Raw genomic sequence first — 15,195 nt, 5'->3', positions numbered from 1 at the left:
ACTGTCTTGGAAAAAGCAGAACTCTCTAAAGAGGGTGACTGGAGGTTGACACAGACCGACATCCTGTTGTATGAAACTGGAGGAATGCACTATTCTAATAGCTTGCTTAATGCTTTTGCTTCCTGTGGAGTGGCTGGGGGTGGGAACCCAAAGCTGACTTATAAATTGTGTTCTGTAGTGGAGGAATTTCTCTTAAAATCTCTGCTGGGGTTATTTAAGACACTGAGCTTTTTGGGGTGCCTGGGTGACTCCATCATTTAAGCGTCTGACTCTTGATTTTGATTCAGGTCATGATCTCAGGGTCCTGGGATTGAGACCCGCGTTGGGCTCCACACTCAGTGGGGAGTCTGCTTGAAGATTGTCTCCCTCTGCCCCTCCCCTGCCTCTCTCCCTCAAATAAATAAATATTTAAATCTTAAATATATATATATAGAGAGAGAGAGAGAGAGAGAGAACTGTTTGCTCTTGGCTCCAGTACTTCAGTGTCCTCTCCCCGTTACATTCGTGGGAGGACATGATATTCTATTAGAGATCTGGAGAGCTCTTGACGGGGTGTAGATCCAGTGTTTCGACTTTTTATGCCAACATCAGCATTTCCCCACTTGTTTCACATTTCTCCTGTCAGTTGGGCCCTTGATTCAAGGTTACTTTGATTACTTTCATGTCTTTTTAGTCATGAATCTTTCTTAACTATTTTTACCTCAAAATGTTGTCTCTTACCTGATGTAGTTTTCGGAATATATAGGTGAGGTTTGGTGGGGTCTGGAGCCCACAGGCAAGAAAGACTTCTTGAGCCGTCTTCGGTGCAAAATGGTCGTTTTAGTAAAGCCTGGGGACCGGACTTGTGGGCAGAAGGAGCTGCTGCTGCCCCCTGCCCCGCGGCTCCCTGCTCCCCCCAGCTGCCCCTGGATTATGAGAGCAACTGCTTATATACTTGGTGTTGGCAGAACTAAAGATGAAGGAAGTTCAAAAGGATTTTCATATGCTAAAGGGATGCAGGAGGCCTTGCTATTGTCAAACTAAGGTAGTTTTTCCCTCTAGGCATTAACATTGAGACCCTTAGGAGCTTCCTGGAGGAACACTCTGCCTGCCTCAAGTATTTGTCAATGGGCTACAGATTCCATGGACATTTAACTTTATCTACATTTCCTTCTGCGTTTGTTTCCCACGTCATTACCCACTACTCTTTTCCAGCACTAAATTCTTTCCTCTTTTACCTCCCTAAGAAACTAACTCCATCCAAAACTCCAACCTTTATTTACATCTTTGATTACCCCTCTCCACTGCGTCTTTCTCCACACATCTACCTGCAGGACTATCCCCTTGAGATATCATCAAAAGAGAGAATATATGTGGAAATACTCTATGACTTTACAGCGGAATAAAAATGTGGAATAACATTGTTATCCTTTCTTCTTCACAATCATCTCGAAAAATTATCAGTGTAATGCATTTTTTGAGTTTACTTTCTCAGTATTCAACTCATTACTTAATGTCTTAAAATCTGATGTCTCCTAACGTATTTTGGGGTTGTCCATATCTTTGTTGACCCTTCTACCAGCACGTGGCACATTTGACTTTCCCCTCCTCTTTTGGTGTCTGCAACTCACTGCCTTAGTTCACCTTCTCTCTCTCTGACTATTCTTCTCTCTCCTTTAATGCCCATCTGTTTCCTTCTACCTCTGAATGGGAGTGGTCTCTATCTTTCTGTCCTTGCTCCTTCTTGCCCCACTCCTCTCTCTTATTCTCATAAATACTTCTTAAAACAAATCCCAGATCTCTCCCTTCCCTTCAACCTGGTAAATGCCCGCTAATAACGATATCTCATTAGCCCCAAACATAAGGTATATAAAATAAACTCACCCCTCCTAAATATCTTGCACCTATCTCAGCCAACAGTGTTACTTTTCTACCCAGTCACCTAGGCTTGAAACCTTGGTTCCCTCTTTGATTCCTTGCTCTCTTATCCCTGAATCCACTTTAAGCTATATTTTTAAGAACACATTGTTCCGTTCACTACCTTCTGTTCACTCTGTCTCTCCCTTCTCTTTTTTCAGACAGTGATGGTTCAGGCTGCTGGAATAGTGATGTGATTTTGGGATACAGGTGAGGCTCAGTGGGATGGAGTCCGTAGCCGTAGACCAAGAAAGAATTCTTGAGGCGTCTATGATGCAGAATGGTGGTTTATTAAAGCATGGGGACAGCACCCGTGGGCAGAAAGAGCTGCTGCTTGGGGTGGTGAGGGGTGGCTGATTATATACTACGGGGTTGGGGGATGAAAGGAAAACGGAGGTTGAGAAGGTACTTTCATATGTTGAAGAAGACTCACAGGATATCAGAGGCCTTGCCATTGTCAAGGTTGTTTTCCCCTCTAGTAAAGCATTAGCATTAAGATGGTTGGGGCCTTCCTGGAAGAATGTCACACACCTACCACCCAAGAATGGGGGAAGGGGGGTTGCAGGGTGTCAGCTTCTTTGTCTTCAGCCAGCCTTCTGCTCCCTCATCAATAGCATACAGTCTATTATTTTGCTTTCAGTAAGGTTGTCCAGAAGTATTTTGTGACCATACTTTTTTTCTCTTCCTCATTCTTGATTCGTTCCCTTGTCTGAACTGAATAACCATTCGAATTTTATTAATAAAGATCACTAAATTTTATTCTACACAAATACCTTTCTCAAAACCTAAGCATACACTAACATGTTTAGGATGGCCTATATAACATGTCTAGTTAAGTAACAGTCAGGTATAAGCTGACTGTTGTCTCTCAGCATTGATATGAAAAAATAACATTTCACGGCTATGTGTTTTATTAATATAATTTGCATCTTCAAGTTAGTAACTTCATATTAGGATAACATTTCAACCATATTTGATTTAGAAAGCTAAAGTTTTGAGGATCTAATGATGGGCTAACGAGTGTGCGTTAAACATATTACGTAAGCTTCGATACATTTCCAGCAATCTTCAGCATATATTTCCAGTTTAGGTGTCAGTTCAAAGAAACATCACCTCAATCTCTAGGACTCCTATCGTCTTACTTTATTTCTGCAAATCCTATTAATAAAGAATGACGAAGGACTGCTTTATTTTCCCCAGTTTCAATTTTAAAGATGTATGTTGTAACAGTAGCATACTGTGCAGCTGTAAAAAATAAATAAATAAATAAATGAGCTAGAGAAGTTCTTTATATGTTTAAATGAAGAGATCTCTGTTATAAACTGAATGTTTGTGTCCCCCCACCCAAATTCATATGTTGAAGGCTGAACCTCCAATGTTATGGTACTTGGGGAGGAATTAGAGTTAGATTAGGTCATGAAGGAGGGATCACGTCATGGTGGGATCACCATCTAATAAGAGACACTGGAAGACTTGCTGTCTCTTTCTGCCTAGTGAGGACACAGTGAGAAGGTGGCCACCTGCAAGCCAGGAAGAGAGCTCTCACCAGAACCCAACCATGGCTGGCACCCTGACCTCAGATTTCCAGTCTCCAGAAATGTGAGAAAATAAACTTCTGTTGTTTAAGCCACCTAATCTATGGGGTTTTGTTATGGCAGCCCAAGCTGATTAATACACTCTCCAAGATTTATTTTTAGGTAGGGAAAAAAGGGAGGGTGCCAAAATAGTGTACTGTTGGGGTGAAAAAAAAGGAAAAGAATCTATCCTTGTACTGGCTTGTATATACATTCTAAAATGCCTGGAACTATATGAGAAACTAGTACTGTTGGTTACTTGTTTTAGGGGTATAGGAACTTGGCAAATAGAGGGCAGGGGTGGGAAAGGAGACATTGCTGTATATCTTTCTGTATTTCTTGATGCTTGAACTATTTGAATGTGCCATCACTTCAAGAAATTAAATAAGTAAATTTTATTTAAAAAATAATAAATCCATTTGGAAAAACAAGATTATATTGAAATAAGGAAAATATTGGTTATACTGAAAGAAAATTGCTGATTAGCAGAATAATTATGGCAGAAGTTGACATTTGAAGATGAAGGACCATGAGCAGTTACATTAAATTGCTTTCTGGGTCAGTTACTTCATGATTGCTGTGATTATGTAGACAGCTCCGATTGCCTACTGCCCTTTCCTGGGATCTGCATTGGTTACTGACAGCAGAGCTTGAAGTGCCCGTGTAACATGCATTTGATTGAAAGATGATGGCCCCAGGTTCTCAAGTACTGTCTCAGTAATGTCTAGAGGGTCTCTCTGAGAATAAAGCCTTCTTCATCTTCCCTCAGTTGGTGGCCCTATATTCAAGGAAAACAACTGCTGAGAAAAGGACCAAGCCACTCATTTGAAAGAGGTCGATGTCTTTTCTGTGGACAAAGATGTGACTTCTCTCACAACTTACCTTAGCCAATTAAACAGCCAATTGCTTTAGGAACATTATATCATACTACCCCAGAGTGTTGTCCTTAAATGTAGTTCTGATCATTTCCTTGCTTTTAACTTCCATCAAAGATTTCTTCTCCATTGGTCACCTGGCCTATCTCTTTATCCCCATCGACTCTTTTTTTTTGTTGTTTTTAAGTAAGTTCTACACCCAATGTGGAACTTGAACTCATGACCCTGATATCAAGAGTCACATGCTGTATCTACTGAATCAGCCAGGCATCCCCTTCCATCCATCGACTTATTTTGAGCTATTTTGCCAAGACTCCAAAGTGCCTTTGTTTCTGTCCCCGCACCTTCATGAATGTCATTTCCATTGCCTGGGCTGCCCTTCTATTTGTTCCTTTTGATGAAGCTCCCCCAAATGGAGGTGAGTGTCTTTCCTGACATCTCTAAATTTTTGAGCAGCATTGATATTCTCAATGCACTTTTTACTTCTTGTGAGATTCAAGAAGTTCAGGGGCCACATAGCATGTTCGCTTTACATCCCCAATGCTGGCATCAAGTAGGCACTTGATGGTTGAATGAACGAATAAATATGCACTCTGGCTGAAATGTTAAAGACAAAAATATCATAGTAGCCTATAATAAAATCCTAACCAATGCTTAGGGAAAATGCTTCACAGGAGGATTCTAACTCTGCATCGCAGTTTTGTTATTCAAGTCCTGATTGACTTAGAAGAGCTGAATTCTGTCAGGACAATTCTCCATGAGCTTTCAATTTTGTAGATATTTTTGTGTGTTTTGAAAACTCTGCTGGGCATCCCTGTACTAAGGCATCTCTGAGGATCTCTTCTGTTTAAGAGCATTTTATTTCTAACATTTTAAAGTACAGATGACAGGTCTCAATCCAGTGGATTTTCATCCTTATCTTCAGAAAACCACATTTTTTATGCTTTGTGGTAAAGTAAGTTGTATGTCTATAGAAATCACTCTGTGTAAGTGAGCCTTTGGCTAGAAGCTCAGATCCACATTTGCTTGCCAGAGAGCAAGAGTGATAGCAGGGTGATTTCTGTCACTGTAGAAGATACCTTTTTCACGCGTCTTTCTCAAAGATGTTCTTTTAAAATGTTGTGAAATTTGCAGAAAACAAACCATTAATATTTTCTAACTGAAAGAATTCACTTGCCACTTTTTGGAGGGTTTCAGCTAGGTCAATAAGGACTAGTGAGACGCATATTAGAATGAGGCCCATTATCTTTTATTAATTCAGTTTACCCTGAACAAAGTAGATAAAATAAATGCTTGAACTCCAGCTATTCAGACACGCTTTTATAAACATGGCCTCGTAATAATTTGTTTTCAAAGTTCATTGACTTTAACTGTCTTACTGATACTGTCTGTGAAAATGTGTCCATTTGTGTATCTAATGTATTAGCGTTTCTTTTCTTTTTTTAAATTTTTTATCATTAGTTTCAGATGTAGTGTTCAATAATACATCAGTTGCATATAATACACAATGCTTATCATATCACATGCCCTCCTTAATGCCCATCACCCAATTACCCCATTACCCCACCCACCTCGCTTCTAGCAACCCTCAGTTTGTTTCCTATAGTTAAGAGTATCTCATGGTTTTTCTCCCTCTCTGATGACTTCCCATTCAGTTTTCCCTCTCTTCCCCTATTATCCTCTGTGCTGTTTCTTATATTCCACATATGACTGAAACCATATGATCATTGTTTTTCTCTGATTGACTTATTTCACTTAGCATGATACCCTCTAGTTCCACCCACCTCAATGTAAATGTTAAGTATTCATCCTTTCTGATGGCTGAGTGATATTCCATTGAATGTATATATCACATCTTCTTTATCCATTCATCTGTCTATGGACATCTTGGCTCTTTCCCTAGTTTGGCTATTGTGGACATTGCTGCTATAAACATTGGGCTGCAGGTGCCACTTTGGATCAATACATTTGTATCTTTGGGGTGAATACCTAATAGTGCGATTTCTGGGCCATAGGGTAGCTCTATTTTTAACTTCTTGAGGAACCTCCATACTGTTTTCCAGAGTAGCTGTACCAGCTTGCATTCCCAACAACAGTGTAAAAGGGTTCCCCTTTCTCCGCTTCCTCACCAACATTTGTTGTTTCCTGTCTTGTTAATTCTAGCCATTCTGACTGGTGTGAGGTGGTATCTCATTGTGGTTGTGATTTGTATTTCCCTGTTGCCAAGAGTTGTGGAGCATTTTTTCATTTGTCTGTTGACGATTGGTACATCTTTAGAGAAATGTCTGTTCATGTCTTCTGCCCATTTCTTGACTGGTTTATTTGTTTTTTGGGTGTTGAGTTTGATAAGTTCTTTATAGATCTTGGATACTACCCCTTTATCTGATAGGTCATTTGCAAATCTCTTCTCCCATTTTGTAGGCTGCCTTTTAGTTTTGTCCACTGTTTCCTTTGCTGTGCAGAAGCTTTTTATCTTGATGAAATTCCAATGGTTCATTTTTACTTTTGTTTCCCTTGCCTTTGGAGGTGTGTCTAGCAAGAAGTTGCTGTGGCCAAAGTTGAAAAGGTTGCTGCCTGTGTTCTCCTCTAGGACTTTGATGGATTCCTGTCTCACATTTAGGTCTTTCATCTATTTTGAGTTTATCTTTGTGTATGGTATAAGAGAATGGTAGAATGGTCCAGTTTCATTCTTGTACATGTGACTGTCCAATTTTCCCAGCACTATTTACTGAAGAGACTGTCCTTTTTCCACTGGATATTCTTTCTTTTTTTGTTGAAGATTAGTTCACCATAGAGTTGAGGGTCTATTTCTGTGTTATCTATTCTGTTCCATTGATCTATGTGTCTGTTTTTGTGCCGGTACCTTACTGTCTTATGATTACAGCTTTGTAATAGAGCTTGAAGTCTGGTATTGTGATGCCACCAGCTTTGGTTTTCTTTTTCAACATTCCTCTGGCTTTTCGGAGTCTTTTCTGGTTCCATATAATTCTAGGATTATTTATTCCAGCTCTGTGAAAAATGTCGATGGCATTTTGATGGGGATTGCATTGAATGTGTAGGTTGCTCTGGGTAACATAGACATTTTAACAATATTTCTTCTTCCAATCCATGAGCATGGAATGTTTTTACATTTCGTTGTGTCTTCCTCAATTTCTTTCATAAATGTTCTGTAGTTTTTAGAGTACAGATCCTTTGCCTCTTTGGTTAGGTTTATTCCTAGGTATCTTATAGTTTTTGGTGCAATTGTAAATGGAATCGATGCCTTAATTTCTCTTTCTTCTGTCTCTTTGTTAGTGTATAGAAGTGCAATTGATTTCTGTGTATTAATTTTATATCCTGCCACATTGCTATATTCCTGTATGAGTTCTAGCAATTTGGGGGTGGAGTCTTTTGGGTTTTCCACATAAAGTATCATGTCATCTGCGAAGAGTGAAAGTTTGACTTCTTTGCCATTTGAATGCCTTTTATTTCTTTTTGTTATTTGATTGCTGAGGCTAGGACTTCTAGTACTAGAAGTTGAACAACAGTGGTGAGAGTGAACATCCCTGTCATGTTCCTGACTTCGGGGGGAAAGCTGAGAGGTTTTCCCCATTGAGAATGTTAATTGTTGTGGGCTTTTTATATATGGTTTTTATGATATTGAAGTATGTTATCTCTGTTCCTGCACTGTGGAGAGTTTTAATCAAGAGAGGATGCAGGACACAGGGGTAGCTCCGTCAGTTAAGCATCTGCTTTTGCCCGGGGGCATGATCCTGGGGTGGGGGGGGATAAAGTTGAGCACAGTGAAAGGAAGCCAAAAATGAAGAATATTTCTATAAAATATAAATGTAAAAATGAAAGTTAAAAAAAGACTTAAAAACAAGGAGTCGATGAAATAAGAAACTAGTTGAAAAGGAAAAAAGAAAAGGGAAATTTTAAATGAAAAGATAAATGAATCACGAAAAAAACCCTCAAATTCTATATACTATTTTCCCCTAGCACTGGAGTTTTGCAGTTCTGTGTGCTCTGTAAACTTAGGGTTGGCCGGTCGTTCCAGCTGGTCTTTTGAGGGAAGGGCCTGACGTGCTGATTCTCAGGTGTCTCAGGTGGTCAGAGTTACACTGTCCCTTACCAGGGTGCCAGGCTCAGTGTAAGCTGCTTTGGGTTGTTCTGTGTGGCTTTTGCTCCCTGAAGCCATTCCCCACCACTTTAGAGGATGAAAATAAAAATGGCAGCGCCCCAATCTCCAGACCTGGAGCTGAAAGTTTCCGGCCCCCTCTCTTTCCCTCTTAGGGAAAAGCAGTCTCCACTTCTGTGTGCGCAAACACTGCAGACTCCTGTGGTCCAAATCCACACTGATCCTGCCAGGGGAAGGAGGAGGGTCGCCCCATTTCTGCCCTTTGCAGTGCCCCTGCACAGAGAGCGGTCACCAGACCCTGCTGCAGTTCCTGGTTTATGGCAAACTGAGCTGAGAGCCCACTCCCAGCCTCGCTGACGGTAGCCAGTTTCCCCACTCCAATGCTTGGGAACTCTGCTGGCTCAGGCACCCCTGTTCTTCCTGTGACCCCGGGGATCCCGAGACCACACTGTTCCACCTAGGATTCTGCCCTGCTTCGCCTCCTGAGCACCTTTCAGGCAGGGACATCTCTCACTGGAGCAGACTTCTGCAAGTTCTGATTTTGCACTCCAGGGCTATATCACTTTCTGGTAGCCAGCTTAAGGAGGCTCCCTCCCCCACCATCTATCTTCCGATATATACCCTCAGATTCACTTCTCTTCACCTCTACCTTGCAAAAAGTGGTCATTTTTCTATTTGTAGAATTCCAGCAGTTCTTTTCTTACACCTCAGGTTGAATTCATGGGTGTTCAGAATGACCTGTTAGATATCTAGCTAAATTCAAGGGGCCAGATGAAACGAGATCCCCTACTCTTCCACCATCTTGCCTCCGTCTAGCATTTATTTTCTATAGCATCTTGAGATCTAATGTACAGCATGATGACTGTAGTTAATAAAACTCTCTTGTGTACTAGAAATTTGCTAAGAGAGTAGATCCTTGCCACACACGCAAAAAAGAAAGTGTGTTTGGAGCTGGATATGTTGTTAATCAGTTTGACTGTAATAATTATTTCACTATGTATATGTGTATCAAACATCATGTTGTACTCTTTAAATATATACACTCATTCTTTAAAAAAAACACGCAAGATTTGCAATAGATTGAATGCAGAAGATATGAGAATCCAGCTGTCCTCCATTTGTAAAAATGTAAAATAATGCCACTCAGTACATATTTTTGTTTTGGAGATTATGGTTATTTTTTTTCATAAAAAATATATTATTTGTCTTCACCTAAAAAAATCCAAAACATTTTCTATAGTAATGAGCACCATCAAAGCTAGAGTTCGATATCCATTTGAGCACAATCCTTATTCTTTTCTCAGTATAAATAGCACATCTGTTCTTAGTGGCATGTGGCTGAAGGCAAAACTTAAATCCAAGAGAATTTGCTGGGCCTTAGTTCTGATGCCATTTCTTGCAAGGTTTGAAAATAAAAATGACAGGAATCTTGGAATATTTCTCCCACTCCAGAATTTTAGTTATTTTGCAGTTACCAAATCTGCAAAATCTCCAGATTTCCCCTCTTCCAGGAAAGAGTGTCTAAATTAAATAATTAATTAAGCCCTTTAAAAAACCAGCAGTTCCCTGTGGGTTGCTTTTATAATTGCCCCTGCACTCACCAACTAAAGGTCTACCTACGTTAACTCTGATTTGTTCTCAATATAATATTTTACCTATGTAATTCATGCAATTGTTTATTCTATAGCTCATGTGTCTCTCTCTGTTTGTTATAATCATCTTCAAAATTGTAGGTCCCAGAAGATAAGACTGACTATCCTTAATTTATTTTCTATGGGGCAGAGGCAGCACTATATGATATTAAACAGGTAATACTTATTTTTAGTGTGATGACGATGAAGACGGGAATCTAAAGTAGGCTGATAAAATGTGAATTTAACATGAAAACAGAAACTTATTGAAGCTCTAGTGCTATTTATAGCACACAGTAGTCTATCAGCTGCTGAAAACAGTGATGAAAATGTTCAAAATAGCCAACTCCCAATAATTCAAGGGTACATGGGTCCCTTAAGTTGCCCTACTGCCAAGTTTCCATTTTTGTGACTCCAGCCAGAGTTGAGAAGGCACACAGCAGGTCACATAAACGAGTTTTCTGAATATTGATATTTCTGATAATAAGGTTACTTAGAAAGTAGTAACGATTGCTAAATCATTATTTTGAGGAATTTTTATAGAATTTAGATCTTGATGGTCAACTTGCGTTAATAAATCAACATTCATTGAGTGCATGGTTGGTAGAAACATGGAGGGGTTCCTTTTTCTGTCAGAAGCTCTGTATGGCAAGTCTGACTGTGGAAGACCTTGTAATCACAGGAGAAAATCAAACCCGTGCATCTTGATGAACTAGCAGAGCTTGGAGAAGCAAGCCTTAAAGACAAAGCAGTTTCCTAGAACTGAAGAATTTAACCTTTGTTCTAGTCCTCCCTTTTGTCAGCAAGAAAACTGTCAAGGTTGATTTCAAACGAATCATCCTTGGTATTTTTTCACCCTAAAACTGCTTATTTGTCACTTCATAGAAATTGCTACTTGTCCTCAATGGTATGCAGTACGAGCTCACACATTGCACACAATTCATTATACCACAGAAGTTGAAAAAAACCCCGCATTATTTACATATATATAAACGATATTAAATAAATAAATAAAATTTCCTTGAGCTGGCTATGTATCAATAAACTCAGCAGTTTTAGAGTTAAGGTCTGAAACCACAGCCATTTTGTCACTTAGCCGTCAGTGTTCTTCCAAGAGAGATTAGGAAATGTTTGGCTTGGAGACAGCCTTTAAAAAATACTGAGAAATGCTTTTTGCCAGCTCTATTAATATTGCTTCTACTTAGAACATCACATTTCTTCACATTTTTTAAATGTTTGTAAAGCATGCTTACAATAGCATTCCTTTCACCTTTCAAGCCACCCCAGACCCCTTAAGCACATGTGTCTTCAAGACACACTTTGAGCATTTCCACTCCTGGAGCGCATCTATCTATGATCAAATACGATCACATGCTCTAATGGGAATCGAAATTGGTGTTATGACTCCTACAATTAGAGCAAGTGCTGGGCTTAATGAACCAGGAGCTGAGGAGCAGATAATGAACGGCACCCTGCACAGCCTTTAGTGCTGAGTCCTCACATTGCCCGTCCAGCTCCACAGCCTACAATGCAGAAATCCAAAAGGCTCTGCAAAGCAGGACTTTTTAGTAACAGATTTGGTGGCCTAGACTGATGAGAAGTTTAGAGTCCTTATTCTAATAGGCCCATCTCACTACCTGGGAATATTAATATGTTAGACTATGGGGTGCTGGCCCAGGCCTGTTGGGGGTGTTCTGTAAATACATATACTCACCACATTACCTTTCTAAAACTACCCCCAAAACCAAAATATCTAAGGTTTGAACCATATCTGGTACTAAAGATGTGTATAAGGAATTGCTTATGCTAAAGACTTTAACACAGAATCATTGTGGACAGTAGCTATTAAATCTTCCATCACCTATGTATATGGGTGGTTAGTTGTTCTCATAACACCTTATACAAAACAATAACACTTATCATAACATACTAATAGTTTGTTTTCAATCTCGTATCTTCTGGACTGAACCGGCAACTCTTCCAGAGAGAAACTGCCTTCAAAAAATAATGTTTATTGTTTATTTGCTCATTATAACACAAGTACATACTCCTGGAAGAAAATTTGGAAAGTACATAAAAATGTGCTGAAAATAAAAATGACATATAATCCTACATATTAAAGACAACCAAAGTTCCTATGCAAAAAAAAAAAAGTTCTTTTTTTTCCTATGCACATTTTTAAAATAAAACTGGGATTATACTAAAGCATTATTTCTTTTTTCCTCCAGTTTCATTGGTAATATTGACATGTAACACTGCGTGGGTTTAAGTTGTATGGCATAAGGACATACGTACAGATCATGAAGTGATTACTGCAATATGTTTAGTTAACGTCCATGATGGATGGAAGCATTAATTTCAAAAGCTTTATTTCTAGTGGCTACAGAGTATCCCGCAGGTATGGAGTACCATGATTTATTTAACTCCTTATTCTGGAGCTTTCTACTTGTTCCTAATTTTTTCAGTGAACAGAATTTCCTAAGCGGATTGTTAGCCACAATGCCTGGCACTTAGTCACTCGATAAAAAATATTGACTTGATTAAAGTTATTTTCATCTACTAAGATCCTAGCACAAATAGGTTTATTAGGTTTAATTAGACACTTAGGAGGACGCTGAAAGAATGAACTCCAGAGCGAATACATCTTGATTATGAAGGGGGCAGTTTAAGATGGGCTGAGAGAGGCAGTGGGGGGAGAGTTGCTAACGGTGTGTGGGGTGGGGAGAGGGAGCTTTGAAGAACTTCTAAGATGAATTTTGACTATGTCAGTTTGACCTACTGAGGGAAGTGTTGGACCATCTACAATGGTTTCATTCTCCCATGCTTCTGAAGAGGTAGCTGTTTTGTCATGTGATTCTGTTTTCTCTTTCAATTGCTTGCAGTCCTTCCTTTGAGAGCAGATGTGTGCTCTTTGAATTTAATTGAATGTTGCTTTAGAATAATGTGACAAGGAAATATCATACTCTTAGATTCCAGTATGTATTAAGATAGGTATAGTAATTTCTGGAAATTCCAAAATCAGATCTGTGTGAACTCCAGGAAATGTGACTAGGCCAGCCCAACAGGACTCTCCCTCAAGCAGAGACAAGCAGAATGCAAGCTTCACCCTAATGGGATTAAGACAAGGCCCAGCAAACTGAAGTAGCAATATTTGAATGTCTGGTGTTTTGATGACATTCACTTGGGCTCCTCTAGAATGCCTGTTCCCAGACCACGGAGAGCAAACATTGCCTGTTTTGATTTAGGGCCAAACCTACTCTACTTTCAGACTATGTGAAAATTGTCATAATACTCAAATAAGGAATTAGTGGTGCAAATACGAGTCATGGTAATATTAGAGCTCAACATATTTGTTTAATTTAATTAAGCATTTAATTTCCTTCTGGTGTTTTTTATAAAAGAAAAATGAGAGAGAGGACAAATAATCTCAGTTATTAACTACTTTCAGCTTTTCAGTTACTACCTCTTGGGCTATAGCAAACCATGAGTCTTTTAAAAGCAAAACACAATTTAAAGGAAAATAACAATTATGTTTAAACTTTCAAAAGGCAATGGAAATATAACTTCCATTAAAGGGTGTATTTCTTTCACCATATTCCTTAGAATAAATATAAAGAAATATAAAATTATATAGAATACAATATTATAGTGATATAAATCCTGAAGACTATTCCCTAAAATGTTAGCCCATTCTTTGCCAGTTAATATTCATCAGTGTTTCCTGACAATGCCCAGCCTCTTTCCATGATCTCCTCCAATCAACCAATCAACAACCAATCAACAACCAATCAACAACCATTTCTGATGATCACCAGACTACAGTGAGGCAGACAATATTGCGAAGCTCAAGAAATATTAACAAGCCTGTCTTTGTCAGGTTTTGCATATTTTCTTCTCCCTCTTCTCCTTCCCCTCCTTGTTCTTCATCATCATCATCATTATCACAGAAGCTGATAACATTTGTTGGGTGCTTACTCTATATGCTATAAAGCTTTATTTACATGGATCATCCCAGTCTTTATAACACCATAAGGTAGATGTCATATTCATTTTACAAATGAAGAACCCAAAGCTCTGTGTATTAAGATGATTGATCAGGATTGTATAGAAGCCAGGATTTCAACAAAGGGCTAGCTGAATACTGACTAAACCAGTGAGAAGACAGGGCACACATATGTCATATTTGTTTAAGATAATTTTATTTAATCCTTTTAATACCCATCTTAGGTGGGTATTACTATTCCTGTTTCACATACAAGGGGCTTAGTGTCAGAAAGGTTAGGCAAATTGTACAAGACTGCACACCTATGACAGAGCTAGGATTCAAACCCAGACCATGAACTCTACTACTGTTCTCATTCCCCTCGTGGTTGAGTCAAGCTTTACATACCCATTCTAGGGCCAAATCTCATTACAACAAAATTGTCACCCAACTTCCCCTGACAAATGGGAACCTTCTTGTACTGAATATTGGGTGAAAATCTACTGCCTTTTAAATAAATTAGGTTATTTGTATTCCATATGCTTGACAATGTACAGGGATGACTCTTATAAATAAAGTCATGTAAAAAATGGTGCCAGGTTATTTCCCTACACTTTTTTTCTTCCCAGCACCATCATAAAATTATAATAGAAGGTCCTCTAAATTGGGACCTGCATTATGCATAAATGGGTAGCTTGCAAACTGCTAGTGGTTTTTATGGAGAAAGGCTCAACATCTCTATTACCTGAGCTCTTACCTCTGAGGTTCTTGTTACACATTTCCTTATTTCACCCTTTCTGTATATTCTCCTCTGAATCATCTTTCCTCAGCAACTCATCATCATGAATTTACTTTTCTTACTCTTTGTTCCAGTTACCTATCCCTGCATGACAAACTACCCTGAAACTTAGTGGCTTAAAACAATCATTTTATTTTGCCACTGATTTGTAAGTCAGGAATTTGGGAAGGGCTTGTCTATGTGGTTCATGTCTGATCCACGTGGAATTGGTTGAGGCAGTTGGAGATGGAGGATATACTTCCAAGATGGCTTCCTCAACTCACACCTTCAGTGCTTCAGTATTCCTTGGCCTCTATCTTCTTTGAGTCTCTTCCTCCAGGG

At 39.1% G+C, this 15,195-nt stretch overlaps 1 long non-coding RNA gene across 1 annotated transcript in view; it reads left to right on the top strand.

The window, feature by feature from the left end:
• LOC105237719 overlaps nucleotides 1-2,160 on the top strand; it is an 82,088-nt gene extending 79,928 nt beyond the window's left edge. The window contains exon 4 of the long non-coding RNA XR_002142705.2: nucleotides 2,058-2,160. This is a non-coding gene — a long non-coding RNA (uncharacterized LOC105237719). The remainder of the gene's footprint in view (nucleotides 1-2,057) is intronic.
• Nucleotides 2,161-15,195: the final 13,035 nt, after the last annotated feature.

This window comes from Ailuropoda melanoleuca, chromosome 2, assembly GCF_002007445.2.
Source record: "Ailuropoda melanoleuca isolate Jingjing chromosome 2, ASM200744v2, whole genome shotgun sequence".
Lineage (NCBI taxonomy): Eukaryota > Metazoa > Chordata > Mammalia > Carnivora > Ursidae > Ailuropoda > Ailuropoda melanoleuca.
The sequence above is the reverse complement of the archived record's forward strand: the minus strand, read 5'-3'. Positions and strand labels throughout refer to the sequence as shown.